At 39.3% G+C, this 13,263-nt stretch overlaps 1 pseudogene; it reads right to left on the reverse strand.

Annotated features, from left to right (window-relative positions):
• Positions 1-82: 82 nt before the first annotated feature.
• Positions 83-742, reverse strand: LOC149281438 (protein CFDP2-like; annotated as a pseudogene).
• Positions 743-13,263: the final 12,521 nt, after the last annotated feature.

Consider the following 13,263-nt stretch of genomic DNA (forward strand, 5'->3'; position numbering starts at 1 on the left):
AGGGGTGAAAGGTGAGTGCGAGGGGGCGGAGCCACTTCACTTGACTTGCCCCCCAGGCCTTAGGCTGCCAGCCCTCCCCTGCTTAGGTCCCTGTTACCCTGCCTCCGATGACCAAGTTGTTGTTGAGTTGACACAGGTCTGCATATCTCTGTCCATTCTCACTCACTTGCTTCAGCGCATGGGTCCCTAAAAACTTGTTCGTACCCTGTGCTGTCATGCCCTGTGACTTCTTAACGTTGAAGTCTCCTATAACAATGGTGATATCTTTGTCTGAAAGCCTCTAGTATTGTAGGGGTCTGTTGTTAAATTGCTGTTTATTTTCTTCTTCGTTCTCATTGGTTGGAGCGCTGCACTGGACAGTGTTCACATTGAACCTCTTCTTGGTTCTGAAGAATGCTGTGATGATCTTAGGGTTGTATGCCTCCTATCCAATCAGTGCTCTCTGTTCCTGTTTGGACAACATAAAGCCTACCCCCTGTGTGCGGGGTACATTGTGCTCTTCATGTCCGGAGTACAGCAACAACTCTCCTGTCATCAGATGTCTCTATCCAGTTTGTGTCCAACTTGTCTAACTAATGCCTAGTGGGCTCAGGTTGTTGCTCCTCATCCCTACTCCAACCTGCGCCATCGTTCCTGACTCATACATGGTCCTCGCGTTCCATGTGCCCATGTCAATCCTCCTGGTTAAAAGAAGCGTCATGAGCATAGTGGATTCCTCATGACTTTCAACACCCAGAGTCATGCTTTTTCGAGTTGAAAAACCCTTCTTGTTCCGGGGCTAAAAGTCTCTGTTATCTCTATTGTTAGCGTTTCTGTAGCAAGACGATTTTTATGGAGTGGGGCTTCTAGCCCCATGACCAGCCCTCCTCTTTTACCCCGACTTGGGGCAGGCAGTTTGCCCTGAAGGACCTCACTGGTGGCGTTAAATAGTTGGACAAACGTTCCAGATCTCTGTTCAGTGTAAGTGCAGACCAAAACCTTATCTTCTTTCTTATTCTAATGATGGGCATACTTCTGATCCACCTATGTAATATAACATGAAAACTTCATACAATTACCAAATTAATCATAATTAATTACAACATCTTATCAAAACAATACAATGAAATTAACCGCAGTCATATTTTTCAATCATTTAGAATATACGGGTGGGGTAAGGAAAGACAGGGCATGGCCTCTCCCCCAGTACACCTTATCTGAAGAATTCAGCAAACAATCCGGAGGATATAAAATGAAACCCTCGGAGGTCAGGTTCCACTGCTTGCCTCCCCTCATTCATTATCTGGCCACAAAGGGAAGCAGATTATAATGGATTACAAGGTGTTTGGCGTATTGGCTATTATGCTTGTTTTGGGAAATATTATCTCAGCCCAGGAGCCAAGTAAGTATTTTTTTTTTACACAATTTACCATAAAATAGTTACATTCATGCAAGGTTTACACTCTTTACCATACACAAGCTTTTTATGTAATATAACTAATCAAAACTATTTTGAGGCAATTCTGGTGCAAAATAGTAAACTCTTTTTTTATTTCAACGGAATATTTCTGACATTTTTTTCCAAATTTTATATTTTGATTTTTATTCCAAGAGTTTCACCAATTATCACCATTCACAATTTCTGAATATGGTAAAATAGATTTTTAGGCTTACAAGTGGCAATGAGCTGATTGCAAACACAGTCCATTTGGCCGGTACCATTCCTTATTAAATGTCCTCTTCTGGACTTTTTCATAATAAACAAAAGTGTCATCAGTATTCAATATCACATTTTTATTTAAAAAAATAATTCAAAATAACGTGTACCTTACAGATGAAGAAAAATTTTGGCATACCTGCGGACGTGTATTTTTCCCCCCTATATTTTGTTTCTTTAGAACAATTATTTTATTTAACCCCTTCTTATAACTGCGTGTACAATTTACACATAGAGTATGGGCAGCCACATATATTGGATACATTTACCAAGGAGATGGGAACTTTAAAGAAAATACTTTAGGTTTCATGACTTTTTGGTTTTTTTTGGGGTCTGAAATATTAGGGGAAACTTTCTATATTTTTGTTTATTTAACATATTGTTATGAGATGCAAGGCTTGCCCCAACAGGGTATCTATGAATGTGCTAGAAAACAAAATACATTTATTTTTTTTTTGATTTTTTTTTAAAAGTAGGCTGTTTCTAAGGTTAATGTGGAGGAAATGTGGCCTGATCTTTGGTACCTAAAGGGTTAAACAAATATATCGCCGTGTTGTGATTCACTGTAGAGCTGAAAATATATCATTCACTAGCTTTTATCTTAAAAATCTTCATAAGACTTCTTAACGTGAAAGATAAAATATTAAACACATTTAATATGTCTTTTAACAATAAATATAGATTCTCTCGTTAAGAATATTTAAGGGATTTGATTAGTTGGATTCAGAAATGTAACTTTTCCGAGATGGAACCCGATGTCACTGCGCCCCTCGTCTTCCCTGCAGGTGCCGCTCAGTGTGAGATCTCCCCCGAGGCTCGGATAGACTGCGGCACTTCCGGGATCACCCAGGCGGAGTGCAATAATAAAGGCTGCTGCTTCGACTCTAGCGTTCCCGAGGTCATCTGGTGCTTCAGTCCCAAACCTGTCGATGGTAACGTCTTCGCAGACAGGATTGGTCACTTTCCCCTAATTATGCATTTTTAGAGTTTTATACATAATATATATGCATTAAAATAACTGGGAACTCTCTGGGTTGGACCTGGAGTCTCCGGGTCAGTGTGTGTGTGGAAGTATGTTAGTGTATGTGTGTGTGGAAGTATGTTAGTGTATATGTGTGTGTGGAAGGGTGTTAGTGTATGTGTGTGTGTGGAAGTATGTTAGTGTATATGTGTGTGTGGAAGTATGTTAGTGTATGTGTGTGTGTGGAAGTGTGTTAGTGTATATGTGTGTGTGGAAGTATGTTAGTGTATGTGTGTGTGGAAGTATGTTAGTGTATGTGTGTGTGGAAGTATGTTAGTGTATGTGTGTGTGGAAGTATGTTAGTGTATATGTGTGTGTGGAAGTATGTTAGTGTATGTGTGTGTGTGGAAGTGTGTTAGTGTATATGTGTGTGTGGAAGTATGTTAGTGTATGTGTGTGTGGAAGTATGTTAGTGTATGTGTGTGTGTGGAAGTATGTTAGTGTATGTGTGTGTGGAAGTATGTTAGTGTATATGTGTGTGTGGAAGTATGTTAGTGTATGTGTGTGTGTGGAAGTGTGTTAGTGTATATGTGTGTGTGGAAGGGTGTTAGTGTATGTGTGGAAGTATGTTAGTGTATATGTGTGTGGAAGTAGATTAGTGTATATGTGTGTGGAAGGATGTTATTGTATATGTGTGGAAGTATGTTAATGTGTATGTGTGTGTGGAAGAATGTTAGTGTATATGTGTGTGTGTGGAAGTATGTTAGTGTATATGTGTGTGTGGAAGTATGTTAGTGTATATGTGTGTGTGGAAGTATGTTAGTGTATGTGTGTGTGTGGAAGTATGTTTGTGTGTATGTGTGTGTGGAAGTATGTTTGTGTGTGTGTGTGTGGAAGTATGTTAGTGTATGTGTGTGTGGAAGTATGTTAGTGTATATGTGTGTGTGGAAGTATGTTAGTGTATGTGTGTGTGTGTGGAAGTATGTTTGTGTATGTGTGTGTGGAAGTATGTTTGTGTATGTGTGTGGGGAAGTATGTTAGTGTATGTGTGTGTGGAAGTATGTTAGTGTATGTGTGTGTGGAAGTATGTTAGTGTATATGTGTGTGTGGAAGTATGTGTGTGTGGAAGTATGTTAGTGTATATGTGTGTGTGGAAGGATGTTAGTGTATATGTGTGTGTGGAAGTATGTTAGTGTATGTGTGTGTGTGGAAGTATGTTTGTGTGTATGTGTGTGTGGAAGTATGTTTGTGTGTATGTGTGTGTGGAAGTATGTTAGTGTATGTGTGTGTGGAAGTATGTTAGTGTATATGTGTGTGTGTAAGTATGTTAGTGTATGTGTGTGTGTGTGGAAGTATGTTTGTGTATGTGTGTGTGGAAGTATGTTTGTGTATGTGTGTGTGGAAGTATGTTTGTGTATGTGTGTGTGGAAGTATGTTTGTGTATGTGTGTGTGGAAGTATGTTAGTGTATGTGTGTGTGGAAGTATGTTAGTGTATATGTGTGTGTGGAAGTATGTGTGTGTGGAAGTATGTTAGTGTATATGTGTGTGTGGAAGTATGTGTGTGTGGAAGTATGTTAGTGTATATGTGTGTGTGGAAGGATGTTAGTGTATATGTGTGTGTGGAAGTATGTTAGTGTATGTGTGTGTGGAAGTATGTTAGTGTATGTGTGTGTGTGTGGAAGTATGTTAGTGTATGTGTGTGTGTGTAAGTATGTTAGTGTATATGTGTGTGTGGAAGTATGTTTGTGTGTATGTGTGTGTGGAAGTATGTTTGTGTGTATGTGTGTGTGGAAGTATGTTTGTGTGTATGTGTGTGTGGAAGTATGTTAGTGTATATGTGTGTGTGGAAGTATATCCGACGTTTATCTAAGAAATCTGTCAGCGTAGGAATATAACACGCAGAAGATGTTATGATGGAAAACATGGACTAGAAAGAGCAATAGTTTAATAAAAATGATAGAGTGAGACATAAAGGATGGGGAAAAAAAGACAGAAGTATTTTTTTTAAATAAAATAAAAATAAATCAGGGAAAAATAAATTGGAAGAAGTAAAAAAAGGAGAGATAAATGAGAGGGTTAATAAAAAAGATATGGGGAGGCAACAATGAGGGGATCATAAATACACTTATGGCAAAAGAGTAAGGGATGGAGGACAAATTTCAAAAGAATTGTAAGAAAATTTCACAAGTGAGGTCAAAAATGGTTTCAAGTTTGACTTATTTTTCATTTAAATTACTTATATTTTTATTTGTCGTTTAATCCTAATTAAAAAAAAAAATGCTGCTGGAAGGGGAGCTACAAGTTATCTTTCACCAAAGCTCTTAGCTCAGAGGCTTAGATGGAATGTACGGAAGTTTGACTGATAAGTGGAACAGCCTCCCAGCAGAAGTGGTAGAGGTTAATACAGCGAGGGAATGATAACATGCATGGGATAGGCATACGGCTCCTGAATCTAAGATGAGCCCAACGACTGATTGAGGTGTTTACCCTTGTAGGACTGACAACCTTTTCTTGTTTTAATGTATTTTTTTTCTGTTGTTTCCAGAATGCTATTTCTGAAGATCAGAGACAACTTTCCTCCGGAGCCATGAACCATCACTCACAGCCAAACACTATATAATTAATAATGAATCATATACAGATCATGAATAAAGGCGCAATGTGTACTTTTGCATAAAATCTTCTATATGAACCTCTTTTGTGAAAAAAAAAAAGATAAAACATTTAATTAAAAAAAATGTTGCCTAAAACTCATTCAATATACCCAGAGTTTCTTTTGGTTTCTATTTTTTTCTATTATCATTAGTCGTTTAATAATATTTATTTTGGAAAATTAAGGCATTGCATGAACATTACATTTATTGTACTTAAAAAATATATAAAATATTCTAATAAAGTGATGCGTACTTAGTAATTGAAGGTGTGTATCCATAAAACATATATTCTCTTTATTTGATATATAGTTCTGTATAAATTCCAGATAAAGGGATATGTTCCTAATGACTAAGGAGCTTATAAAAGGACTCTATAATAAGGTGATCTATATATTGTTGTATGGAACTTCATGCAAATATGATCAAGAGAATATGGGTTTATCAACGTACCTGGGAACTTTCCTGGTTTAACCCGGAGTCTCTGGGTAAAGCAATGCTTCTTAGGTCTCTGGGTCAGTTTCTACAGTATTTGGGCAAGGAAACATCATTTGGTAACACCCACTCCCTGCCCAGGCTCCGCCTTGTTCCAACCCACTCCTGGCTTACTGGGGCTAGTCCCACCTCATGTGTAGCTAGCCCTGCCTCTTGAATAAAGTCACTCCCCTTAGAAGAAGTAGGTGTCAGGGTGTTGGAAAATTATAATATGGAACTGTAGACCCCCAGCCAATCAGCGGCTTCCTCAGAGCCACGGGACTCTATGGTCATCGGAGGGCTTCTCAATGGATGAAGAAGTCATGCATAGCCTTACTTTTAGATGCTCCAGAAGCTCTAGTGCCTTAAAACATGAATTGTCCAGAGACAAAAAGTGTTAAATTAAGACTACCCATTTCTGAGCATTACATGGACCTTTTATGTATTTATTTTTATTTTAGAGGATAAGAGGGCACCAGATGTCTTTCCGCTTAGGAGTTCCTGGAATCCATATCCTAAACATAATGGAACTTTGGCATAGAAAAAAAATCACAAACAAACAAGAAACCAAAACAATAAGAAAATATATAACGACTAAGAAAATACTTCCGACATTCTGGAGCTGTGGGCTATGCTGCTTCATTGTTTATTTTTTCAACAAGCCGATCATGGGGAGACACTGGACGGCTGCATACCTGGCTGTCATAATTCCTTAAACATTATTTTATAATAACTTTATTTTGTTCAATTAAAGAAAATATGCAGCTCGATGTCTGTGCTCAGAAGGCACCGGGAGTCCGCAGTTATATGTATTCAGTGCTTTCCCACTTGTGGCTGCGTTCAGGAATGGGAAGCACATGGGATTTTGGGGCAATTTAAAATACTTCAAATGTGTATATATATATATATATATATATATTTATATATATATATACCTTATCTTTTTCAAATATCGTTTTTTCTTCCTCTTTACCTGAATGAAGTTTTCCAACAATGCGTCCTCCTGAACCAATGAGGAAGGGGGATATGACTGCTGGCCTATGCAGAAATGCTTTGTGTCCTTCTCCTTCATTGGTCATGTTTAGAACTTTGTATCAAGCAGGTATATAAACAGAGGTGTCACTTCTTTACTTCATTTAAAACCAAGATCGGGCCGGGAGAGGAATATCTCTGGTTGAATAAAGAAGTATGCGATGTGGCCATGGGCTTGGATTCCTACAGCTACACCAAGTGTGATGTAAGGCGCTTGTGGTGGGGGTGCGTCATCGGCCTCAGGTGTCCTAGGCTGGTGTATTTGTGGTCACCTTGCCAGCGCCTAAGAGAACTATATGGTATCCGCAACTGCGGAAATCGGGAGAGACCCAGCCAGTGTGGGCCGATGAGCCATACCGGTTTGCAGCTGTTGTTGTATTGGTTGGGTGTAACTGCCTGATGGGCTAAATCAGCCGTCAGCTGGCAGGCGCTTAATGTCCTCGGGTTGGCCGGACGGTGGATATGTGTTCAGTAAAGCTGTGGCCCACATATGAATGTCTAGTGTCTTATTTGGGACGAGAAAAGCTATTCTACTGATATCTGGAAGCATGCTATAGGCCTAGGCAGTCAAGAACATTCTGCGGATGCATTGTCTGTGTAAAATAAAACAAAGCATATTCAAAAACTTCTAAATTTGGCCTTTCAGTAACTATGGCATTATAGCTCTATTTGGCGGGTTACTCTGATGTGTTAAATGTGTGCATGTTTTCTCACCCAAAATAAAAATATCTTTGCATTCATTCTTTTGTTTCAAACAAACAAGAACTTATGAAATCTGTGTAACAAAGTTATAATTGTATAACGGACTGTGTGAGCACAGAATTTCACAAGTAATGCTAATAATTGTTTAGTTAAACTATAATTCTAATTACATGAGAGAACAATACATTAATGCTACAATAGATGAATCCTACAATCTTACGGCTGGTGTAGTTTGCAAATGCACCATTAGGTGGCACTAGTTGTCCAATTTTAAAATCTACTATCTGTTATTATTTCTTGCTTTATATAGCGCCATCATATTCCACAGCGCTGTACAATGGGTAAACAGGACATAACAAGTAGTACATAACAAATTAAGTTACAGAAAAAACAGGTGAGGAGGGCCCTAGTTAATCTTAATTGTTGAACAAAAAATATACTGTGTATTTTAACCCCTTGATGACAATTGCCCGTCCAGGCACGTCACGGAAAAACATGTCGTTTACGACAATTGACGTGCCAGGACCGGCACGCTTTCTGCACCCAAACGGCGTTGCTGTAATGCCTCGACCTTGAGGCATTCAGCAACCCCACGATCCGCACTAAGGGGCCCCTCCCCGGGGCGCCAACATCTGGCATACATTGTATGGCGGCGGACGCCCGTTTTAAAAGCATTTACCTAAATTGTGTCGCTGGAATGCCTTGATCAGGAGGCATCCAGCCACACCAAACACTTACCTAGGGATGGACTGTGACCGCTACGGAGAGCGGCCTGGGAAAAAAAACAATAAAGATGAAAAAGCTCGCTAGATGGTCGCCAGACCCTCTAGAGAACTCTGGCTCCACTTGCAGGTTGAATACAGGTACTGCATTCAACCATGCAAGTCAATGGAGCCCAGCTTTCTAATCACAGTGTGATTAGTAAAAATAAATTAAAAAATAAAATAAAATTAATAATAATTAGAAAAAAATAGTAAAAAAACAGTAAAATGTAAAAATTATTTCCCACTGATGTCACTATCAGGGGAACCTTTAAGTTGAAAAAAAAAAATTTTTAAAAGGCAAAAAAAAAAAATATATATATAAAAAATATACTTTTGTGAGCAAGTCCTAAAATTAGCATATTAGCTTAAAACAATTCTCGCATGGAAAGAGTTAAAATACTGGCATATTAAATGCCCATGGGGTGTCTACTTTTAAAAAATGTATGATTTGATGGGGTAAATTGAATTGGCCGGGTTCAACAATGTCCCAATTAACACGGGGGGAAGGATGGCCACACATCTAATTTCCAATTAGAAAAATGCACACGTACCAAATGTGGCCTTTTAGTTCCCCCCAAAAATGACAAACCCATGCATGTGGGGTATCACTGTACTCAGGAGATGTTGCTGAACACATATTGGGGTGTCATGTGACAGCGGCATATACCAGGAGCTGTAAATTCATACATAACATAGGTGTGTGGGGGAAAAATACACACAAAAGAATACTACTGCAGACTTAGAAAAAATTCTGGTGGTAAAATGTGTGCATGCAAAGAGTTAAAATACCAGCATTTAAAATACCCTGGGGTGTCTAGTTTTCAAAAATATATGGTTTTGTTGGGCACACTGAAATGGCCCTGCTCAAAGATGTACCAAATAGGGCATGGGCAGTGGATTCCCAAATGCCAAAGTTCAACATTGAAAAATGCGCATGCCCCAAATGTGGCCCTTTTGCCCCCAAACACCCAGGCAAAATCATTCATGTGAGCTATCGCTGTACTCAGGAGATGTTGCTGAACACATATTGGGGTGTTTTGTGATAGTGACATATACGAGAACCTTTTAATTCATACCTGAAGTAAAATGTGTGTGACAAAACAAATGCAAAAAAATGACTACCACAAAGTTTGACAAAGACTGGTGGTAGATATGGTGCATGAAAAGAGTTAAAATACTAGCATTTGAAATACCCTGGGGTGTCTAGTTTTCAAAAATATATGGCTTTATTGGGCACACTGAAATGGCCTGGCTCAAAGATGTGCCAAATAGGACATGGGCAGTGGATCCCCAAATGCCAAAGTTCAACATTGAAAAATGCACATGCCCCAAATGTGGCCCTTTTGCCCCCAAACAGCCAGGCAAAATAATTCATGTGAGGTATCTCTGTACTCAGAAGATGTTGCTAAACACATATTGGGGTGTTTTATGATAGTGACATATACCAGAACCTGTTTATTCATACCTGAAGTAAAATGTGTGTGAAAAAACAAATGCAAAAAAAATTACTACCATAAAGTTTGCTAAAGGCTGATGGTAGAATTAGTGCTTGGAAAGGGTTAAAATACTAGCATTTGGAATACCCTGGGCTGTCTAGTTTTCAAAAATATATGACTTGATGGGGTAAATTGCATTGGCCGGCTTTAAATATACCCGAAATGGCACATGGGGGAAGAATTACCAGATTTGGAAAAAATGGCTTTGAAATAGCAAAACGTTACCTGTACTCATTGCCCCATAATGTGTACAAAAAAGCAAAAAAACATAGAAACATTGGGTATTTCTAAACTCAGGACAAATAGTAGAATCTATTTAGCAGGTTGTTTCATTACCTTTTATAGATGAGTAAAAGATTTTTCAACTAAAAGTTAGAAACAGTCATTTTTTTCTAAATTTTTCACCATATTTTATACTTTTTTTAATAGTAAATAATATGATATAATCAAAACAATGTCATCTAAAGAAAGCCCTTCTTGTCCTGAAAAAAACAATATCTAATGTGTGTGGGTTCAGTAAACGGGAAAGAAGAAAATTACAGCTAAACACGAGCAGCGCAGAAATGTTAAAACGGCCATTGTCACGAAGGGTACAAAAAGTAAAATCAGCCTTTGTCACGAAGGGGTTAAAGCAAATGTGACAATTGAGGTTGAGTTGCCCCAAAGTGACGAAAACTGTAAAAAAAATAATTCTTAAATACATAACACATTTCCACTATGTCTGAACGCTGGGCCGGTGCTTCCTGTAGGCAAGCTAGGTGCCAGCCTATGGAGCAGATCTATGTGGGGCCCCTTAGCTGCCACTGATTCCGAATGAGCTCAATCTACTCACACTTAGTGCTGCGGAAACTTTTACCTTGGACCTCCAAAAAACATAGAACCTACTGTGCTCGGGCTCTGTCTGTGTCCTTCCTAATGTTTACTGACAATTGATTAAGATTATCAAAAAAAACCACCCTGAAATTGCACCATAAAACTGTAATTATGTGAACTCCCTTTTTTTTGCATATTTTTCCTATTTTATAATCCTCAGTGTCACTTACCATCTGTTAAAATTCAGATGGCTAAAGTCGCTGCCCTAAAGATATATTATTTAATTACTGTTATAATAATGAATAAATAAAAAACTCCAGGAATGAATATGCCAGCATAATCTCTTTCCAGGAGTATGACTAAAGGTTATATAGGTGCACTATAACTAAAGCCAGATTAAGGTGTTAGGGCCATATGGAATTTCTACTAAAAGGCCCCCCCTATGGCCTGGCTAATGAACTGGCATAAACTGTAAAGTAGGCACTGCGCATGTGCAACCAACAAAGTGCCAATCTGTTGTGACATTGGAGAGTCACATAACTCCTGGACAAGACTGTCCAATTCATATGAGGACAATTGGCAAAAATATAAAATTGGGCAAAACATAATATTACATATACAAACAACACCGGGGGTGGAAAAAATAGTCACTTATGTTCCTCTAAACTGACTTAGAGTTGCTATCAGCGCTTCAAGACACTTCCTATTTATCTGGGGTTGCGGTCCTGCAAGCTCCTGCGCAGCCTATGACCATACCTGGGAACTTCTGGGCTCCGTCAAGACCCCACTCCCGCGCAGGGCCGGCCCAAGACAAAATGCCGCCTGGAGCAGTTACCCCACTCGGCTGCATTGTCGGACCGGCCCTGCTCCCGCGACTCGGAGGATTCAGGTCTTGACCCAGAAAACCGGAGAAGCGGTGCTTCACCTGGCAATCTCGGGTCAAAAATGACTAAGCACACATGTAATATGGAAAGAAATAAAAGGAAGGGCAGTTAAGCAAGGGAAAAAGAAGGGGACCTAACAGGCAATCAGAGCACCCTCTGTGACCTACAGCCCTCCCACTCTTCCTGCTTGGTTGAAGATGGTCACTGAGAGCGGGGAGCTGCTTCTGCACCGGATTAATTAGGTAATATCCATTAGACTTGTGCATTCAGATTCATATGAAGCCCCAAAAACTAGGTCAGATCCCCCCACAAATTGGATGAAAACAAAGCAAAAAGCTGTGAATTTTCATCTGAAATTCATGGGTCCACATCCACCCACACTCCCATTCTTGTTTACTCTCTCTCACTCTCTCTAAATGTTTCCCTACCTAATCTGCTGTCTGCTTCTGCATTTTATTCATCTTCTATCTTCTCCCTTCTCTTTTCTCCTCTCTTATTTTTACAATCTTCAATCTGTTATCTTCTTTCTTCATCCGCATTTCTGCAGATATAACCAGGCAGGAACTTCTGCCAAAACGGCAGTGCTTGCAGTGATGTCCTCTCTCGATCCTCCAATGAAGGAAGAGGATGTCACTGAAAGCGCCAACTGAGGGCAATATGGCAGCACTTGCGGTGACGTCCTTTCCCGATCTGAGATGTGGACCAAGAAAGAAGATAGCAGATTGAAGACTGAAGAGAGAGAAGTGAAGAGAGGAAAGAACAGAGAAGATGCAGAAACAGAAGTGGTCGGCAGAGAAGGTAGGGAATCATTTAGAGAGCATGAGAGATAGTGAAGGAGAGTGTGATAGAGTGAGTAAGAGTTGTTCTTTGTTGATATCTCATATCCTTACATTGTGCAAACTTCTGGTGACATTTAAATGAAAACTCACATGTCCCCTCCTGAAACTCACAAAATGAGCCCATGGTCCCTAACAATACATGTAATGCGAATAAATAAATAAAGAAATGAAATAGGAGTCAGGGGACCCTCAATTAACCAAGTGGGGGTGAGGATCACCCCCTCTCTTACCCCACCCCATGCACAGTAAGTAATCAAATAATGTGGGGGCATGTTCCCCATGTATACTTCTTCACGCTCATTGGAATGGGATGGTTAAACATTATGAAATAAACCTGTGGCAGGTATGGAATTCAAGCCATGCCTCGCCCTCTCATCCTGTTCCAGGTGGGAATTGAGTGTTTGGAAGATGTGTTGCATCCTCTATTTGCTTTAAGGATACCCCAAAGTTCATTTAACTTGCATATGAATTTTTTTTTTTTTTTGTAATATTAATAGTTTTCAGCTCAAAACACGCTCAAAAAGGAAATAAATTGGGTAGCTCATTCAAACTCAAAATGTTCTTGTCCCTGGCTCTGACAGTAACGAGTGTGTCATTCTACAAACAGATCAATACCACGTCTGCTAACGGCGTACGTTCAATGAAATCTAGGTTTATTATGTATCATAAATTATCTGAAGTTAGAATAAAATGGGTGTCTTTGCGATAACGAGTATAATTGTCCACCTTATGTAAATGTTGCCCAAAGCTGTTAAACAGCACAATTTATATATATATATATATATATATATATACGAGGGTTTTCTCAATGAGTCTTTCACCTGAAATTTGTCGGCTGACCAACAGTAGGAACAGAAGCGACAATGTTGTCTACGACCATCCCCTTCCTGACAATTGTGCTTTTTTTGGGACATTCGTCTCTAGCCAAACACAGCAGTAGCAGCAGCGAA

This window comes from Sceloporus occidentalis, unplaced genomic scaffold, assembly GCF_023333645.1.
Source record: "Sceloporus occidentalis isolate IW3139 unplaced genomic scaffold, rSceOcc1.0.p SCAF_132, whole genome shotgun sequence".
Taxonomy (NCBI): domain Eukaryota; kingdom Metazoa; phylum Chordata; class Lepidosauria; order Squamata; family Phrynosomatidae; genus Sceloporus; species Sceloporus occidentalis.